Here is a 21,018-nt window from a genome sequence, read left to right as displayed (position 1 = left end):
CCACCCTCCCCTGCATGCCTTGCGCTCATTAGCATTGAAGCCCAGCTCTTTCATTTAGATGGGCAAGCAATTCTGGCCTAGATTAGGGCCATTCCTTTTCAGAACTGTTAAAAGGCAGCATCAAACCAAATTGGTGCCTGGCACTTTGACATGACGAGGTGCCAGCACATGGCCCCTAATAAAAGAAAAAATTTACATAGATTTTAGTTACAGCTAGCTTAAACCAGGGGAAATGAGATGGTACTGAAAAATGAACTGCAATGCGTACAGCATGCCCAAGGCGACTTGAGCCTGATGGATAAAGTGACAGATAAATCTTCTCCTCATTTCCATTCCATGCTCTGCCTGTGCTGCCAACACTATAATCATTTTCAAAGTGAAGAGTGACCTTTTGGAGGCCCTTCTATAGATCATCTTTCCTTATTTCCACCCTCTCTCCTTTTTCTTTCTGCCTCCTCCCTGCCATCAGACAGATCAGGCTATGGCATCCCCATTTCTACCGGCACTTGCTGGGTGGTTCTTTGGCAGACTTCAGAGCTGTCTCTACATCTCACATCAAGATGACCTAGAAAGAAAAGAAAAGCCCAGTCAGCCCAGGTCATCAAGAGAGCTCTTACCCTCCCTGAGATCTCCTGTCTCCCTGAGGTTGTCCTAAATATACATTTCCATTTCTCAAGCAAAGTGCATCCAGCTTTCTTTTCATCTTGTTTTGTCAAGAGGGATTATTGCAAACCTTGTTCACTGCACTGCTATATGATTCATTGTGGTCATGGAGCCAATAAAGTACAAGAGAGAAATCAAAACAGTTACTATTACTGTATTTACCTGAATCCAAAACTAGATTCCCCCTGGCCCCAAGTTCTTTGGTGTTTGAAATGGGGTGTGTGCTAAATTCAGATTCCTCTTCCTTTAAGGTAACCTTTACTTTTTAAGAGGGCCATCCGAAATTCAGAGTCTTATTCTATTCAAGTAAATAAGTCATTAATCATGATAACTTAGGGGTATGATCCCTCTGCACTTGGAGGAGGTGATTTCCATAAGGCACCAACTGAGTTAATGAGAGGCCCATCCATGCTTCCACAGCGCACGCGCATGTGCGCACATGCGCACACAGAGCGTACACTCATGCTATGTGAGAGTAGATTGTGTGCTTGGGTCCTGGGAAGGAGCACTTCCAGTTAAAGGATCTCTGCTAAGGTTCTGACTTGTGGTTTTAAAATCGCCTCATCTCTAAGTAGAGCCAGTCAAAGGCTGATCAAAATCAACGATTGGGGTCCAAGTGGGAGCTAGTAGGTTTTGATAGATCAGGGACAGAGCCAGGGAGATATTGGTGGGTCATGCTGTTGGGTAAATGCAGGGAGGAAATATAGCTCTCATTCAAAATATTTGGTTTAGTCAATAAAATATGTGATATTGAACATTGAGGACAACTTCCCAGAGTTTGGCAATCCTACATGTAGTAACACCACCATTAAAGAGATAGAACCTTCTGTTATTGACTAGCATTTGACTCCACCCTTGGACTTTGTTCTTGTTCTTTTCAATTTCTAAGTTTGTGTGTGTTCTGTCCAGCAATAAAGATGGATGATTATCTTACTCCAGGTAAAGGTGAGGAAGCGTTTAATTCTTCTCAAGCCTACAAAGCTTACAGGGACTAGGAGCATAAAATAACTTAGTCTGAGGCCTTGGAGAAGGAGATAAGACCAATAGTTGGACCTGGTATAAGGCAATTTATTGCTTAGTATATGTTCACCCATCAAGGCTGCTGTAATGAAGCCAAGTAACATTTAGTGCTTAAACCAGTTCAGTGCAGAACCAGTTCTATTCCAACCCAGTTTGAATAGAACTGGGCAGGTTCAACCAGTTCGAATTTGAACCAGCCTGGCCCTGCAAAAGGAGTACCAGTCTGAATTTGAACCAAACCATCCCCAGTTGAAACTGAACCGGTTTGTAACTGGTTTGGTGGTTTGAGGGGTATGCTTATAAAAGGGAGATTCCTTTTTACAAGCAAAGGGAGAACCATCTGTGGTGCTAGTGGCGATTCCTCTAAAGTCCAGGCTGGGCCTGGCACTCCAGTGCAGCCTGGTTCTGGCCTCCGTACATCCGCAAAGGCCAGAAGTGGGGTGTGCTGGAGCACCAGACCCAGTCTGGACTTTAGAGGAGCCACCAGCGCTGCCACCAGTGATAAGGTGCCCTCTCATTGACCCACTAGGCTGCCATTAGAAGTCCCCCCTTTGCTCGTAAAGAGGAGTCCTCACCAGATTTCCGTTTACAATAATGCTGTTCATACCAGATACCGCTCAAATCAGTTCTGAACCGGATAAGCTTCGTTTGACCTTCGAACTGAATTGGGGGCCAGTTCAACTCAAACCAGTTCATGGACTGGTGGTCCAGTTTGAATTCTGTTCAAATTCAAACCAAACCATTGGAGTCAGTTCCATGCACAGCCCTATAAAAGGGGACCTGTACATCTTTTTTTTGTAACCTTGTTTAAACAAACTTCTTTAGGCCATACCAGGCCTGGCCACATCATAATAGTTCTGTATGCTCATTTCCAAAAGCTTTATCAGCCAAATTCCATTTGCTGTTTTAGCAAAAGTGAGAGGTACAAAAACTCAAAATGAAGTTGTTGTGCTGATCACCTTTAGGCAATTTGAATAATGAATTAGGATCCTGTGATTCACGAAGTAATTATAATAAGCAAATGAAGTATGACCAGAAAAAAAAATTAGCAGTATAAACTCTTTGAGGCAGTTAGAATATTGGTGTACAATGGTTTTCTTGAATGCTTTATTTAATATTGCATGAAAGAAACATCTACAGATTATTGCAAAACAATTTAGACAGGGAAAATGCTTGCTGTGTGTGTGTGTGTGACTGTCTGTCTGTCTGTTCTTCAGCATATGAAATTGTATGGTCAACTGTGAATTAATTTCCGATTTAATTTTTTTTTTTAGTTAGATCTGCTTTTGGTGTTGGAGTCCCATACCTTCCATACTGGTTCAATTTGAGAGCAGTTCATCTCAAAACCTAGGGAACTTTATTTGGGAAACATTTGAGAAAATGATTTGAGTAACATTAAGCAAAACACACACATTTGGAAGGCAATTATTATGTCATAATGAATGTTGACACTATGAATATACTGTTTTATTTTGGAGAACTTGGATCAAGGCATAGAAATAATCTACATATGGATTTTCTAAATATAGAGTATTTCCCTTATTTAATGCTGGGTCACTTTTCAAAGCTTCATCTGGACAAAAATCTGGTGGCAATTTGCTGTCTGGTGACAACTATGGCTATTGCTTTAAAGTGGGACGTTCTTGTGCAGTGATTCTTTGTGTATAGTATGCCATGCACAATAATCCAAATATGACAGAACACAGATTCCTAAATCCCATGGGTGCTCTGATATTCACACTACACTCCTATGCAAGTTTACGTTCCCCATTCAGTGAAGCAGGATGTTCTTAGGGCACATTTTCATTCTCTGCATCAGCGTGGAGCTAACACAGGATGGCTGTCAAAACCAGTCTGCCTGTAATGTTTTGGCAAACTAGCCCCTGTCTTTTTCTCACCCACCCCAGTAGCAGTCAATGCAGTGGGGGCAGGAAAACTCAGACTTTGATGACAGCACGGCCCAGCAAGTCAGCATAAATGTTAAGAAGAGAGGTGATGGGGGAAACCCAGCCCAGTGCTGCCATTCTCAGGGGCAGCCCTGTGTTGAATGGCAAGTCTACTACTTCTGCCTAACATGTAGGTGAGTTTGCATATTTGAATTAACTTATTTTCCATGCAAGGTTAGGCAGTGTATTTGATTTTACTCTTGGCTGCATAGAAATCTGAATGCCAGTTGATGAGAATGTTCACTTCATTTGAATGTGCTTTTGTGGCTGAAGACATCCGCATCAAACACTGAATTGGATCGCACAAGCTGCTATATGAACATGCAGTCATGCATGTGCCTGGCATCCATCCATGTTCTTCCTGTGAAGAATAACGGTTCCTCTGCAAACGCAAAGGCTATGTAGAATAAATATATAAATAATTCCATAGAATTCATCATCACTTGTGTAAATACATCATTAAACATGTGTTTGAAATGCACACGAGCTCCACCTCAGAGGATAAATGGTGCCTTCAAAGTTGAATACGCAAATCTTTAATCAGTACTTACTAATAGTTACTGCTAATCTAAAGAATTACTCTTCTATGCTGTAATTGTATTGTGACCCTTCTAAGCCTTTAACTTAATCGTTATCCTTCACATTGCGCTCTGTCGTGACTTAGCATGATTTCCAGCATGATGAAGCTATTGCCTTATGATTGCCACCTGACCCATTGGTGTCGCATATGAGCACAAAAGCTCATCCCCCAGCCAAGACAGGGCTGTACTCTCCCGGCCACAGATATACAATATTTCCCCCAGCAACAGTCAAGCTCCATTGTCAGAGAATGAGCTAGGCTGAGGGGTTGTTGTTTTTTACCTCAGAGGGCAGAATGATGAATTGGGAGAGATTAAGGACATTCTCACAACCAACCCTGCGTGTGTAGGAGAGCTGTAGCCCAGATAGAGCTGGTTGTGAGGACCACTAGGAACAGTCCCAATCCTGGTGATCCTTTAATGGGTAGCCTGGTTTTTAAACCTGGGTTAAAAGTGGGGACATGTGCATACATCATAGGGACATGGGATGCTGCCGTATACTGAGTCAGACCATTGGTCCATCTAGCTCAGTATTGTCTACACAGACTGGCAGCAGCTTCTCCAAGGTTGCAGGCAGGAATCTCTCTCAGCTCTATCTTGGAGATGCCAAGGAGGGAGCTTGGAACTTAGATGCTCTTCCCAGAGCGACTCCGTTCCCTAAGGCAGGCATCCCCAAACTGCGGCCCTCCAGATGTTGCTGAACTACAACTTCCAGCATACCCAGCCACAAAAAATTGTGTCTAGGGATGCTGGGAGTTGAGGTTCAGCAACATCTGGAGGGCCGCAGTTTGGGGATGCCTGCCCTAAGGGGAATATCTTACAGTGCTCATATGTAGTCCCCTACCAAACTCACATGTAGTCATCCTAACCACACTCGTGATCATGTGAATGCTTGGACTGCCTACCAGGTGGCTAGAATGTCTAGGGAAATCCCTCAGTATCCCATAATGCATTGTGGCACAGTGTGTGGTGCATTCTTGGATGCCGGAAGGCTTCCTCCTCCAGCTCCTGGCTCTGCTGATTGCTGTCACAGTACTTGCGTGGGCATGCAATTGGCAGAGAGAAGAACAGCTGCTGGTCCTCTGAGAGGGAGCAGGTAAGAGCCTGCCTCCCCCACCTGCCTCTCCACAAACCTCACTGTTTGGTCATTGCACAACCTCATTGTCTCTCCAACAATCTAGGAGAAATCATGGGATTCATCAGTTTGGGGATTCATCCTTGGGGAAGTAAATTCAATCTTAAGGTCATCGGTTTGTCTGGCAACTCTTTGCACTTGATGGCTTCTTCTGCTGCACAGGACTAGTTGATACATCTCTGCCTGAGGCAACTACCACACAAATAACTTGCATATGCAGCACCAACAGGTCTCCAAGTAAGTATAGCTCAGGCACCGTGGGTTGCTCTGGCCACATAGTTGCTTCTTATTAGCCAAAGAAACAAGACTTGTTGAAGGAGAAAACACTGCAGAAGTGTTTCAGTTTCTACCCCACCCCCTGCCCAGCCCCTCTACAAATATAGAAAAACTGGGTATCTTGATCCTCCTACTTTTCTGGACATTCACATTTTTAGCATCACCCCTTTACTTATTTGGCCATGCTATCAGCCTCAACCCATGTTTTGGATTTTTGACTTTCAAAGGCTTTCAACCCTGTGACATCACTAAGTCCCACCACCTGAGTCTTGGACTTTGCGATGCTGGAGATTTGGCAACTCTGAAGAGGTTTATGAGCACAGGTGGTTATACTGAATGTGTTGAAAGCACAAGAATGAAGAGGAGGTTAATTGAAAAGCTTTTTAAAAGTACTTTTAATCAAATTCCAGTCTATTGGATTTCTATTATTTTCAGTGCCTTTACTACATTTAGCTCATGTTCAAAAGAATTCCTGAAAACAGTTGCCCTGCGATCCATCTGTGTGAATGATAAAGGAAAGATTCCACATTCTATTAAGTTCTGCTAGACTCAAAAGGAAGTTGAAATGCTGCTCTTGTTTTGTGTTAGATGCTCAGTCTGGAGGTGGAACAAACAAGAGAGCCATTCTAGCTGAGTCATCAAGAAGTCATTTTGATTTAGAGATGAGTGACTGATCATCTGAACTGCCAGCTGTTTATGCTGGTGGTTTGCTGTTGGACTCTTGTTTGTTTCAAACTAAAAAAAGAGAGCTGCTGTTAGATCATAGGTTGCACTATTTAGAGTTTGCTCCTTGGGTTATCCTCACAACAACCCTGTGAGGTGTGCCAGGCTGAGAGAGATAGTGACTTGTCCAAGTTCACCGGATGGACTTCATGGCTCAGAAGCATGCAAAGATTTTGCTTCGAGGAGCGGACGATGACGAGTCATGTGCACATTGCCCCTACCCCATTCAGAGCCGTCTGCTCACACTCTCTGTGCAGAGTGGTTTTGTGCACAACACAAAAGAGGGCCCTTGCAAGCAAGCAGAGCTACAGGAAGCCCCAGTGACATCCTGGAACGTGCATGGAGAGTGCTGTGAAATGTAGTCCTTCTTAGTGCTTTCTTCATAGAGCTCTATGCATACATGCATCTTGAGTTACATGGGGAGTCATTTCTAGCATAGGTTTGTGAACCAATTAATCTAACAAAATAGAATTGGCTTGAGTTGCTCCCCACCCCTCCAAAACATGTAGGTCTCTACAGCTAAGTGGAACATAGGAGGCTGCCATATACTGAGTCAGCCCATAGGTACATCTAGCTCAGTATTGTCTACACAGACTGACAGTGGCTTGTTCCAAGGTGGCAGGCAGGAATCTTTCTCAGCCCTGTCTTGGAAATGCAAGGGAAGGAACTTGGAACCTAGATGCTCTTCCCAGATAGGCTCCATCCCCTAAGGGGAATATCTTACAGTGCTCGCACATCAAGTCTCCCATTCATATGTGACCAGGGTGGACCCTGAATAGCAAAGGGGACAAGTCATGCTTGCTATCAAAAGACCAGCTCTCTTCCTGCTATTCATTTGCAAAATGCAAGTGCATTTTCAGTTTGTGTATTCCACCCAGGGGCGTAGCTAGGAGAGAGGGGGTCCGTGTTTATCCCTCTCTCTGGTGGCCCCTCACAGTGAGGGAGATAATGAAGAAAATAGGGATGGAAGGAGCTGGAGGCCTCTCAGGAGATGGGGCCCCGTGTTCTTTGAACCCTTTCGCTCAATTATAGCTACGCCACTGATTCCACCCTAAAAGAAGAGCCAGCAAAGCATTATTGAGAGCAATATGAATGGATTTCTAAAAATTAAATGTAGAAGACAATTGGCATAAAGAAAAACTTGTTAAAAACTACCTTTTATGTTTGTTACATAAAATTTACGTTTGTTACATAAACTAAAGAATTATCATTCATGTAGTTTTTTCAGGCTTTTTTTGGCCAAAGTACCTTTGTTGCAAGTTACATTGACTACAAAATGTGTAATGTAAATGGAGACTATATTTCTGGGCTGAATGGCACAAATTCTTGGGCCTTCATTTTCCTCTTTATTTTACACAAACTTTTAATAACCTTCCTGCCCCTCCCCCTGTCTCTGTTCTCAAACCAGTCTCCAAACCATATTAAAACAACAAAATATGCAATAAAAACCAAACTGCTTCAAATTATTCTAAACAATCCTATCTGAAGAAGATGAGGCTCATACACTTGAAAATTTGACGATCACATGACCTTGTTTTCTTCCACTATGAAATCTGCCCATTGATCCCAAGTGATTGGCTTAAGTGCCAGCTCTGAATAGCATAGAAAACCCAAAAAGTAAACAATGGAGTATATGCTTGTAGAAGCTGCTGGCTTACCTTTTGTAACTCCAAAGTTTCATAATGTCAGAGTGACCGTGTACAACTCATACTAGCAGATGTTTGTATGAGATTATCCAAAATGAAGGGAAATGTTGTGAGGTTTCTGAATAATTAAATTGAAATGAACAGAACAGCCTGCCTGCAATGCTTTTGACAAGCAGACTGGCGAGTCAATTTTCCAGTGTGTCATAAGGCAGAAACATGTTATTTAGCATCATAAATGTGCATGTACACAACAGCTGGTTTGTGCTAAACTTTGGCAGTGTTTTCAGTCTTTTCCACTGTCAAAGCAGTCACTCACTTCACAAGAATGTACAATTCCTCTGTGGAAAGGGGCCTATATTTATGTATTAAAAAGTTTTCTAACCTGCCCTTAAGGCTATACAGCTTCACAGAGCTGCTTACAAACAGTTTAAGATAGTTTTAGAAACACCAAAAAACACCAACAGCAAAAAGATAAAAGCCAAGAAAAGAAAGCAGCTAAGAACATCCTTAAAAACACAGGAAAAGAATTAAAAGCAGCAAGAGCCACTTCCTGCAAAGTGAGGCTTTAGCACTTTGTATGAAGTTTGCCAAAGAAGGGACCTGGCATGATTCCATGAGGAGGGCATTCCATAACTGTGGTACCATTGCAAAAAAGACCCTGACCCTGGTCAATGCCAACAGGATCTGAGGCACTGCAGGCCAAAGAGCAAGGCCTGTAAGGCTAATCACAAAGGGCGGTTCACTTGGGCATAGATAGTCCTTAAGATATCCTGGTTAGTAGGCCTGTACAACACCAAAAATGTTGAATCAATTCTGATCCAGTAAAAGAAAAAAACATCAGGAGGCTAACATGGCCTTCCCAGCACCATTGGAAATGGGTCAGAATTGACCTGATATTTTCCAATATGCCTATTGGCAAACACACACAAACCTTTGCCTTAAATTTAGTCTCCTCTGCAGTTTTTAAGGAATGCATCTCTGAAATTGGAGGGGAGGCAAAGGTAAGCCTCTATGAAAGAACCACTGACCCACCACTATTCTTTGGAGTGCTTCCAAAGTGATGGAATAGTATTGTTGTAGAATAACTCTCTGTTGGACTAAGTGAGGACAGTTTGGGATAGGAAGGATAATTAGCAATTATTAATTCATTACCACTTTAAAATAAACTAGTGATCATTTCAGAACAAATTAGCAAAAGGGTGTTTAACCAGAATAACATTTACCATGTTGATACTATTCCATCAATGTAGTTCGCTGTATTCTATGTTTATTCAGAAGTAGTAGTCCATAATAATCATGGAGTCAAACTGAACATAAACCCAAAGCCAGGGTCAAAAATATTTTTTCACTGAACCTATACCAAACCTGAACCTAAAATGTCTTCGTTGCCTTAAATCTGGACCAGAACTGAATCCCTACACACGGAAACACATTAGTAGTAGTAGTACACACACAATGAGGCACTCAGGATATTCTTTGAGGAGTTGTAAAAGCTTCTCAGTGTTCCAGCTGCATTCAGTTCAAGCTGCATTCAGAGAAACTATTTCTCATGGAGCCATTTGCAAAGAAAGGGAGGAAAGGCAAGAGAAATGGAATGGCAGGATCTAGAACTTGTAGTCCTCATGGGCTCAAATAGAGGCTTACCCACCCACAGGCTGTTATCCAGCAACAAGGACTCAGTGAGGAGGGTTCTTGAACTAAAGCTGGAAAGATCTTGTGTTTCCATGACACTTCACTCCCTCCTTCCTGCCCTTCTACCATTCATCCTAACGGTATTGTTTTATTGCTGCTTCGCTCGTAAATACAAAACAATCTTACATTTGCTTAACTAAGATTTTATTCCAGAAACAACTCCATTCCCCCCGCCCACTTCTTTCCCCCCTCTCTTATCTTTCTGATTCCACATTCTCTACGCTGGGACAAAGTAATCAACAAAACATAAAGGACTACTGGACAGAAATCAACACATCCCTCCTCTTTATAACAAACAGAATTGAATTGATTAAAATTTGGTGACAAAGTGTTGAAATCTTTTAGGTAGTCTCCTGTCATGCACACGTCTCCTAATTCTTGAGGAATCTGGCACAGGAGCTGTTAGTGATTTTTTTTCTGGTACAGAGGATTGTCCATCACTTTTTATTCAGCCTACCCATGAGGTCAAAACTGCAGGAAAGATCAAATTCTAGGGATGAGCAAACAGGATCGATGTCAAATGGGTTCGATGTTGAACCAGTCCAATTCGACAGTTTGGGTCGAACAAAACCACCCTGTTCGGTCTTACCCCAGACTAAACACACACACCCAGCCATTCGTGGGGTTTGCGAGCCAATTTCCCAAATATTTTTTAGTACTCATCCCCTCTGGGGGACTTCTCCAAGGCTGCGGGGAGGGGTTCATACTAGCAGATGTTTAGGAGGTTCATACTAGCAGATGTTTAGGATAGGAGTTCCCCATCCCCCTCGCCGGCCTTCCTTGTGGCAAAACCCACCTGGTTCAGGCATTCTTCACCCCTTTCTGGGCCTTTCCTCTGTCACAGTGGCCATTTTGGAGGCCACCATGCATGTGCAACGGGCCCCTGTGTGGCCAGGTCAGACCTGCCACCGTCCCCTTTTCTTCAATCTTGCTTAAGTGTTTTTTCCTCACTTCAGTGGATCAGAAACAAAAGCCCACCATGGCATAAGGTGCAGCACATGTGCTTTAATGGGCACTCCCATGGCTCTGTTTTGTGCTTTGAGTCTGACTTGTGGCATGCTCATTGAAAGGGTTGACCAACTGACTTAGATCAGCATGTACTTTTCACAAGCAAGTGTTGAATCTGGTATGTTGTATTGAAAATGCAGCTTTGGCTTGAAGCAAGGCTTTATTTAGAAGTCAGCGTGGTGTAGTGGTTACAGTGCTGGACTAGGACCAGAGAAACCCAAGTTCAAATCCCCATTCAGCCATGATACTTGCTGGGTGACTTTGGGCCAGTCACGTCTCTCTCAGCCTAACATACTTCACAGGGTTGTTGTGAGGAGAAACTTTGGGCTCTGGGCTCCCTGGAGTAGTGATGTGCGGTTCGGTCCGGATCCGGATCGGTTCGTCCCGAACCGGTCCGGATCCGGCGGTTCGATCCCGGACCGAATCGGGCCCTTCTGGGACCGATCCGGACCGAATCCGAGTCGGTTCGGCTCCGAACCGGCTCGGGTTTCCCGAACCGGTTCGGGAGTTCAATTGAGTCTCTGGAGTGTCCCTTTAAAGTTTGAAGTGTGTCCTCCATTTTGTGGCTCATTCCTGAAACTTTTGCTCCTAGCATCCATTTTGTGATGCTATTTTCAGGCATTGTATTGGCTGCGCTATTGATCCTTTGATTGGCCAGAATGAGTCCTTTGGTCTGGTAGGCTGCTTGGCTGTTGCACTGTTGAGAGCTGGCACCCTGTTGGCCGTGGGGGAGTGCAAAGGTGGGGGCTCCCAAAGGAGGGAATTTCAAACCTATATAAACCCAAGCCTCTTCTCTGGAAACTTCTCTTGGCTGCAGTTGTGGGATCATCTCTGAGACCTTGCTTGCTCTTTTGCTGCTGGTGTCTGCTGTGAGTCCCTGCTGACTGTGTGTCACATTAGTGTGTGTCTGTCTCTCTGCTCTCTGTGTGTGTTGTTGTGTGCCACCTTGTCCATCTGCCCTCTGTCTGTCTCTGTCCAAACCTCTTTAATACTTTCCCCTCAACTTTTTCCAACTTTTCCTGTTGTGTGTTTTCTGTTCTCTTCACCCTTTCTCTCTCAACCCTTCTTCCAAAGTTTTGGCTTTCCCTCCTTCCCCCCCCCCCACCCCCCTCTTCTGCATTGCTTTCCTGTTTTTGTGCCTTGCCTGACTTTTGTTCCACTTTTTGAGTTGCATTCAATTATTGCTTCTGTGTAAATTTATATATTTGCTGATTTTGGTTTTTAATTAATAGCTATTGTTATTGCTGGCTGCCTGTCTGAGTTGTGTTTCTGAGGATTTAGTTTATATTATTGCTGCAATTTGATTCCTTGTGTTCTGATTTTGATTGTTAATTTGTTCCCCTCTGGCCCTGCTCCTAGCTTCCCCCCTCCCTCCCTCCCTCCCACCCAGATAAGATTGTTTCCCTCCTGTGCTGCTGCCTGTTGAGCCTTGCATTCTTTGGATTTCTTTGTGGAATTAGGTTCTGGTTTTGGTTTTGCTCCCTGTGTGTGTCACCCACTCCCCCAGTCCCTCCCCCTGGTAGTTGTAAACCCCCCCCCCCGCCCTGAGACTTTCTGGCTGCCCTTTGGTTTCCTTTTTTTTACTTTGTGTATAGATTGTTTGGATTCAAATTTGATTGTTCCCCTGTGGTCCTGCTCCTAGCTTCCCCCCTCCCTCCCCTCCAGAAACCCACTCCCCCCACTGCCACCTCCTCCTCCACTCCTGCCCTGCCTGCCCCCTCCCACCCAGACTGAGTGTTGTTCCCCATCCTCCCTGGTGCTGCTGCTGCTGCCTGTTGAGTCCTGTCTTAGTTACTTTGGTTTTTTGTGTGAAATCAATTAGCTTCTTTTGGTTCTGGTTTTGCTGTGTGTGTGTCCCATTCCTCCCTGCTGGTTGTTGTTGGTTCCTCTCCCCCCCCCCCCAGACTTTCTGCCCATTGTTCCCAGGTGTTGTTTTTTTTTTTTACCCCAGGCCCCCTGCCACAGACTAGCCCCCAACCACACACACCCTCTCTGCTCCCCCCACCCCACCTCTTTTCCTCCTTGCCCCCGACTCTCTCCACTCACCCCAGGCCCCCTGCCACACACTAGCCCCAACCACACACACCCTCTCTGCTCCCCCACCCCACCTCTTTTCCTCCTTGCCCCCGACTCTCTCCACTTACCCCAGGCCCCCTGCCACACACTAGCCCCCAACCACACACACCCTCTCTGCTCCCCCCACCCCACCTCTTTTCCTCCTTGCCCCCGACTCTCTCCACTCACCCCAGGCCCCCCTGCCACACACTAGCCCCAACTACACACACCCTCTCTGCTCCCCCACCCCACCTCTTTTCCTCCTTGCCCCCGACTCTCTCCACTTACCCCAGGCCCCCTGCCACACACTAGCCCCCAACCACACACACCCTCTCTGCTCCCCCCACCCCACCTCTTTTCCTCCTTGCCCCCGACTCTCTCCACTTACCCCAGGCCCCCTGCCACACACTAGCCCCAACCACACACACCCTCTCTGCTCCCCCCACCCCACCTCTTTTCCTCCTTGCCCCCGACTCTCTCCACTTACCCCAGGCCCCCTGCCACACACTAGCCCCAACCACACACACCCTCTCTGCTCCCCCCACCTCTTTGGACCGCTGCTACTGCTGTGTCCTCCCCCCACACCTGAATCCCCCCTCCCTGCTGCGCTGCGCTTCTCCTCTCTCCTCTTTCTCTCTATCATCTCTCTTTCTCCTCTCTCTCTCTTTCTTTTCTCTCTCTCTCCTCTCTTTCTCTTTGTCCCTGCCCCCCCTCTCTTTTCTCTCTCTCTTAGTCTTTTCTCTCTCTGCTCCCCTTCACTTTCCACCTCCTCTCCCACAGCTGCAGCCACACACAGTAGCCTACCCACCTGGCGGCTGCCATCGGTTTTTTTTTCTTTTTATAGTTTTTGGTTGATTTTGTCTCTGCTTGGGGGTGAGTTGAGCGACACAAACAGTGTTGTCTCCTCACTTCTGCCCCTCCATCGTTGTTGAACTACCCCGGTTGCCTGTGTGCCTCGTGCGGCCGCCCTGCTGTGTCTCAGCCCAGGGTGGCTGGCTGGCGGCGGCGAATCCGTGACCAGCAGTGAGCGGCAGGAGAAGGACCGGAAGAAGAGGGGTTAGTGCGTGTGCGATTGTGCACCTTTTGTTGCCCCTTTCTCTCCCTAGCTGGCGGTTTTAAATAGGGACACCCCTATTCTGAAATGCATTTGGGTGTGGGGAGGAGGGAGGGAACCTTGGAGAGGAGATGTACTGTTGTAAAACTTGTGTCTTCATGCCCATGCCCAGTAAAGAAATTGCTGCTGTGTGTTGCGTTGCATTGCATGCGTCTTGCAGGTGGTTTTTGAACAGGTGCCTTCCAGAGTGCTTCCTTGCCTCTGGGGCAGTCTGAGTGGGGTCCAGGGTTCTGATGCGATGCTGCCACTGCTGGGCCCATGCCATGCCAGAGTGCTTCCTTGCCTCTGGGGCAGTCTGAGTGGGGTCCAGGGTTCTGATGCGATGCTGCCACTGCTGGGCCCATGCCATGCCAGAGTGCTTCCTTGCCTCTGGGGCAGTCTGAGTGGGGTCCTGGCTGGTCTCTGATGCTGCCACTACATGCTGGGCCCATGCCATGCCAGAGTGCTTCCTTGCCTCTGGGGCAGTCTGAGTGGGGTCCTGGCTGGGCTCTGATGCTGCCACTACATGCTGGGCCCATGCCATGCCAGAGTGCTTCCTTGCCTCTGGGGCAGTCTGAGTGGGGTCCTGGCTGGGCTCTGATGCTGCCACTACATGCTGGGCCAATACACACGCATGATGATGATCATGATGTTCAATCCATGAGGCTGCCATCAAGTGTTTGCTGCTGCTTGCTTGCCATGGCATTGGGCAGGCAGAGTCACAGAGTGGGTGGGTTCAACCTCTGTGTTGGTGTGACTGGGTTCTGGTTTTGGTTGTGTGCAATTTAGAGTCACTAAATAGGCTGCATTGAGTTTGAACCACCCCCCAGAACCCACACTTTGTGTTCCAGTTCACTAAATAAGGGTTTCCTCCTTTGATCTGCAGGTTCCCAAGCGTTGACTGCATCCCTCCCCCACCCCCGGTAGGTGCTGTGCCCTCCCCCCATCCACTCCCCCCCCAAAAAAAGCTAAAAACTTGCCACCCACACCACAACTACTCCACCCAACTGCCCGTGCCACCCTCCCACACCGGGGTTCCACCCTTTAACCCCCTATTTTTCTAAAAAAAAACCCTCCCAGACCCATCTCCCCAATTGGCTTGGTGGTTGACTCCCAAATTCAAAAAGGACACCCTCCCCCTCACTTCGATTGGCTTCCCCCCCCATATCAAAAAGTCTTCCTTTCCCCCCCATTGGCTTCCTTTTTTCAAAACAAACTTCCCCCCCGCCGCCTCCAAATCAGCTGCCTTTTTTTTGGCCCCTAAGCCCCTCCAAATTATTTTTTTGACCCTGTCTGGCCTTCCTCCTAAAGTCTCCCTCCTTCTGACCTAGCAGCATGTCTGAGCGCCGTGTGGCGGGCAGGGCTCGCTCAAGGCTGGCAGGCAGAGGTGGGAGAGGCCAGGTGCGGGGTGCGCCTGCGGCACGGGGAGGGAGAGGACGCGGGGAGCCTGAGGACACCCCAGTTCTCCCCATTGGAGAATTCTTTGCTCCGGCCCCATCTTTGGTGCGCAGGATTCAGTTCCCCACGCCTGCTGCCGCCAATCGCGGCAGAGGCAGAGGCACTGTTAGGGCTGTGGCGGGTCCCTCCTCGCCGGCGGCACCAGGTGCTGCTGAGCTACCGCCAGTTGTTGAGGTGGAGGAGACTGTGGAGTTGGAAGAGCAGGTAGAGGGCGGTGAGGACCGTGCGGCTGGCAGCGATGCAGCCAGGTTCTCCCTCCCTCTGGGGCCCCTTCCCCCTATCCTTTCGCCGCTCAGTGGGGCCCCCCCTCGTGAAGCCCGACACTCTGGTGGGGAGCGGTCTGGCGAGGTGGTGGAGGAGAGGCCTGCCTCTCCGATGCCAGTTCAGCCGGGCCCTTCCTCCGCTGTGGAGGGCGGAAGGGGCGGGTTGGGTGGCAGCAGTGGGCAGGCAGCGGCGGCCGCCCCCCCCCCCTAGGACTGCAGCCACCCTGCGAGAAACGGCCTAGGACGGCGCCCAGGGCGCAGGAGGCCAAGGGCAGTGGTGCATGGGTGCATTTTGAGGTTCCTCAAGATGACCCATTCCACGCCCGCTGTGTCCACTGCAGGATGCTTGTCAGCCGTGGAAGGGACCCTGCGCACCTGGGTACGACGCCTATGTGGAGACACCTAGAGCGTCACCACCCAGGTCTCAGGGGACAGGCTGGCAGCGCTAGTGCGCCTTGTGCATCTGCCACTAGGGCGGGCAGCGGCAGTGTGCCAGCCAGCAGGCAGGCTACACTGCCCGTCCAGCGGTGGACGCAGTCCTCGGGCAGCCAGCGTATTGTTCGCGTGGACCATCATCACCTCACCCGCCTCATAGGGGAGATGATTTCCACCGATGACCAGCCGTTTCAGGTGGTCGAGAACAACGGCTTCCGCCGTATTCTCCAATACCTGGCTCCCGAATACGTCATCCCCTCAAGGACGACGTTCAGCCGGAACGTGGTCCCCTCCCTGTACCGCCGGTGCAGGGAGCTCGTGTCGGCCGAGCTGCATGCAGCTCCGGCCGGGACAAGCGTGCATTTCACGACTGACCTCTGGACCAGTGTCAGTGGGATGCACGCTTCTTTCCTGGCCCTCACTGCCCACTGGTGGGGACCGGAGAGTGAGGGGACCTCCGCGGGCGATGCTTCCGGGTCCGGCGCGGCTCCCGATGCACTACGGCACAGGTGGGCCGTCCTGCACGTGGAGACGATGGACACGAGGCACACCGCGGAGGAGGTGGCGGCCGTACTCGACCGCCAGATAGAGGAGTGGATTGGCGGGTGTCCACACCTCTCCCGCGGCTTCATTGTCACCGACAATGGAGCCAACGTTACCGCCGCTGTCGAGACAGTCATGGACTGTGTGAACATACGGTGTATGGCACACACGCTCCATCTGACCGTCAGGGACGCCCTTGGCCTTAAGGAGCTGAGGGCGTCCCAGGAGAAGGGGGCCCGCCCCATCGCAGGTGCTGTTGCTGCCACGGCCACGCTTGTGGATAAGTCCCGCAAGCTGGCCGCCCACTTCCACCGCAGCGAGAAGTCCAGGAGACTGCTTCGCCAGAAGCAGGATGACCTTGGCCTTCCTCGCCATCTCATCCCTACGGATGTGGAGACGCGGTGGAACTCCACCTTCCTCCTGTTCCAGCGCCTGTTGGAGCAGGAGAGAGCCCTTGTCGCCCTGGCGAGGGACGAGTCCTTGGATGTCTGCGACTTCTCGAACGCAGAGTGGAAGCAGATGTCCGAGGCGGTGTCGGCACTCGAGCCCTTCCAGCTTGCCACGAAGGGCTTGTGTGGCGACACCACTCCCTTGAGCCAGGCGCTGCCCACAGCTGTTGGTCTCGAGAAGCTGATGGGTGGACTCCATATCTCTCTGACCACGCCAGAGGGTCGTGCTCTGGCTGGGAGGCTGAGGTCTGGGGTTGACAAGCGGCTCGTTGATGTGCTGGGAGACAGGGAGGAGTATGTCCTCGCTTGTCTCTGTCACCCAGCCCTCAAGGGCAATGCCGTGAGTGCCGACGACTTGCCCAGGTGGAAGGGCATCCTGGTCGAGAAGGTTAGGGAGGAGGAGGCCGCTAGGGCCCGCAGAGACCAGGGTGTTGGTAGTGGTGCGGGGGCAGCCCTCGCGGCCCAACCCGCACCCAGCAGCAGCATGGGCGGCCAGCCGGCGTCAGCTTCCCCTTCCCCTCCCTCTTCCCAGTCCAGCAGCGCGGCATCCCAGGCGGCGCCATCGCAGCAGCCATTTGCTACCGACTCGAGATCCGCCCAGTGGTTTCAGCGGTTCTGCTATGGCGCCATGCCTGGTATGCGGGAGGCTCGACCTGCCAGGCCCCCCTCCAGTGCTGAGCAATGCGTTGCGCAGTACTTGGAGGAGCCTGTGGAGGGAGACGGCGTGGACTGCGCACAGTTCTGGGCGAGCCGCCGCCAAGTCTGGCCGGACCTGGCGGTGGTGGCTGTGCGCCTCCTCTCCTGCCCCCCAACCAGTGTCCAGAGCGAGCGGGTGTTTTCACGTGCCGGGGACGTGGTGACACCCTCTCGCTCCCGCTTGGACCCTGGTCTGGTGGAGCAGCTGGTCTTCCTTAAGGTGAACCTCCCCTTGTTGGGCTACCCCAAGCTTGAGTTTGAGACGGGCGAGTGATTACCGTGGGTTGCCCCATGGTTGGTCACCTGCCTGGCTCGACCTCTGCTTATCCCTACCCTCCCCCCTTCCACCTCTAGCTGAGCTGACGTGACAGATGCTGAGCCGTGCCAGCCAGTCGCAGCGTGTAGTGTGCCCACACAGAGATGCAGTTGTAGTAGTAGTTGTAGTGCTGCGACTGGCCAGATGTTTACAATGCCCACGCCCACCTAAAAAGAAACCCAATGCTGACCAGCACAGGCCCTTTATCTATCCACCTGTCAGCATTTGGGGACCTGGCGTGGGCACGGCACACCCCCCCAAAGTAGCACAGCCCACGGAGTACTAGACTTAGCGGCAGCGGCGGGTATACGTTCTAAAATGCAGTGTAGATATGTAAATACTGTATGTAAATAAACATGTAAATAATTTTTTCTTTAAAAACCCCATGTCAAAATCAAGCCTCAAAATTATGCAAAAGAAAGAAAAAAAGGTGACAAAGGGAGAACAAAATGATGAATGCCAAATGAATTGATTTTATTGAAAATGTCACCAGAAATCATGTGTGGGGGGCTTGGTTTACATGGAGAAAATGATTGGGTGATTTTTTGAAATGAAACGAATGAATTATTATCATCTTATGTTCATCTTGATTGTGGTCACTGTTGATGTTGGCTGATGGCAAAAAACCCAAAACCATCAGAATAGCAATGAACTGGCTGCCAACACAACATATTGATTGATAACTGTGCAGGGGGGGAATTGGGTCTGTGTGTGTGTGTGTGTGTGGTGCAGGCTCAGTCTGTCTCTTCCTGTTGTGTGTCTGTCTGTCTGTCTGTCTGTGTGAATGGATGCCTAGCACTGTCTCTGTGTGTGGATGCTTTCTGTGTGTAGTGTGGTGTGTGTCTGTCTACATGTTTTTTTCCTCCCCCCTCCAACTCCCTCCATCCTTCCCCTCTCATCCTCTCCCCTTCCTCTTCACCACCTTCCATCCTCCCTCCCTTCCAGCCCACCACCGCCTCAACTGCCCCCAACCCCGGTCTGGCAGATGATGAGAGTCTGGTCTCTCCCACCGAAGCACACACGTGAGCACGTGTGTGCACAAATATGTGGCTGACCAACTCTGAGCCGGACCCTCCCCCCTTCAATCCCCTCTACATCCCTCTCCCCCTCCCCTTTCCTCCCCCCTGCCTCCCAGCCTCCCTCCCTGCCTCCCTCCCCCCTCCTAGCTAGCAGCGCACACATACACACACAAAACACCTGTGGTGGCAAACACCACCAGCACACATGCACTCACACTGGTGCCACCACCTCTGCCTTGGGCCTCTGTGTCCTTGAGCAGATATGTGGTGGTGGACCAGAGAAGCATTTCTTTCCAGCAAGGCAAAAGGCATGCACTCACTGCACACACACACACACGAAGAGGTGAAGACGAGAAGAGGCAACTTCTAGAACCAGCAGCAGCAGGTGAGTGTCGTGTAATTGTGTTGCTTCCCAAGGCCACTGCCCATGCTCAATGCTCAGTCTGCTGAAACTAAAGAACTAGCTACAGTCACCCTTCCTCACATGCAGCTCAGCTCAGCTCAGCTCAGCTGCACAGCACACTGACTAACTAGACACTACAGCTGGTGGTAGAAAAAACAGAAGTCTAGATTCTAGAAGATGTCCTGGTGGATTTTAAACTTTCAAATCTGTGCTAGGATTGCCTCGCCCGCCTCCTCCTCCTCCTCCTCCTCCTCCTGCCTGTAATTGTGCCCTCTCCCCTTGCAGTTGCGCCGTCGTGATGGGTTGGTGATGTGCGTGCGCCGTCTACTTGTTAGCTCTCTCCTCCTCATGTTGGCTGGGCTTGCCAGGCACTGGCTGGCAGCAGCTGTTGGCTGTGTGCTAGGCTCAGGCTGTGGCGCGCGTGACTGGACTGGGAATGTTATTGTAGCGGCAACACTGGCTGTGGTGGTAGCAGTAGTAGCTGTTGTTGTTGCTGGGCTGGTGGCTGCTGGCCTGTGCTGACTCTGCGCACTTGGTCTGGTCTGGTCTGGTCATTGGGATGCAGATGTAGGGTGTGTGTGCATCATCCATGGGGAGCATCAGAGCAGAGCAGAGCAGGTTGGCTGGCTTCTGTCTGTCGGGCCTAGTCAGTGGCAGGCACTGAGTGAGGCGGTGGTTTCTTTGGGCATCACGTCACCCATCATGCGGAGCAGCAGGTCTGCTGCTCTGCTGCTCCGCCTCCTGCTTCTTCTCTGTGTGTGCTGCTCTTGTGCTTAGTGTGCTGCTCCGCTGCTGCTGCTGTGCTGGCAGGCAGCACAGCTGTGGCCTTTTTGTTAGATCAGAGAGTGGGTGTTGTCTCTCTGAGTGTCCTCCTCTTACTTGCTTGGATAGGAGTGGTGGTAGTAGGTAGGCATTAAGATGGACTGACTAGGTGTTACGTGTTAGGGCGCCCAGAGAGAGGCGCCAAAAAGATGGGGTGGCAATTGTTGGGTTGCTCCTAGTATTATTGGTGAATTTCTGAAGAAAAATTTTTTTTCCATTGGCTAGAATGGGGGTTCGGGGCTGCCCCAGACCCGCCTCTGTGGGGTGGCAGCACCCCCAAAGTGGGTCCGGGGCCATGGCAAAAATGCCCTCAGTCCCTCCCAGCAATCCCCGTAGAGATAGGAGTGATGGTTCTGTTGTTTTTCTGAGGTGTTCTGAGTGAGTGTGGATTCTGTGATAGCAAATGAGAGTGGATTCATGGTGTCTCATTGGAAATCTCATAAGCTATCATAGAATCTACACTCAGAATACCTCAGAAAAACAACAGAACCATCACTCCTATCTCTACGGGGATTGCTGGGAGGGACTGAGGGCATTTTTGCCATGGCCCCGGACCCACTTTGGGGGTGCTGCCACCCCACAGAGGTGGGTCTGGGGCAGACCCGAACCCCCATTCTAGCCAATGGAAAAAAAATTTTTCTTCAGAAATTCACCAATAATACTAGGAGCCACCAATTGCCTTGGGATTTTTGGGGTGGAGGACACCCATGGGTGGCTACCACCCACCCCAGCTTTTTTGCCCCTAAGGGCTCCACATTGTGAGTTATGGGCAAAAATTT

The sequence above is a fragment of the Hemicordylus capensis genome, chromosome 2, assembly GCF_027244095.1.
Source record: "Hemicordylus capensis ecotype Gifberg chromosome 2, rHemCap1.1.pri, whole genome shotgun sequence".
Taxonomy (NCBI): Eukaryota; Metazoa; Chordata; class Lepidosauria; order Squamata; family Cordylidae; genus Hemicordylus; species Hemicordylus capensis.
Note: the sequence above shows the minus strand (reverse complement) of the source record.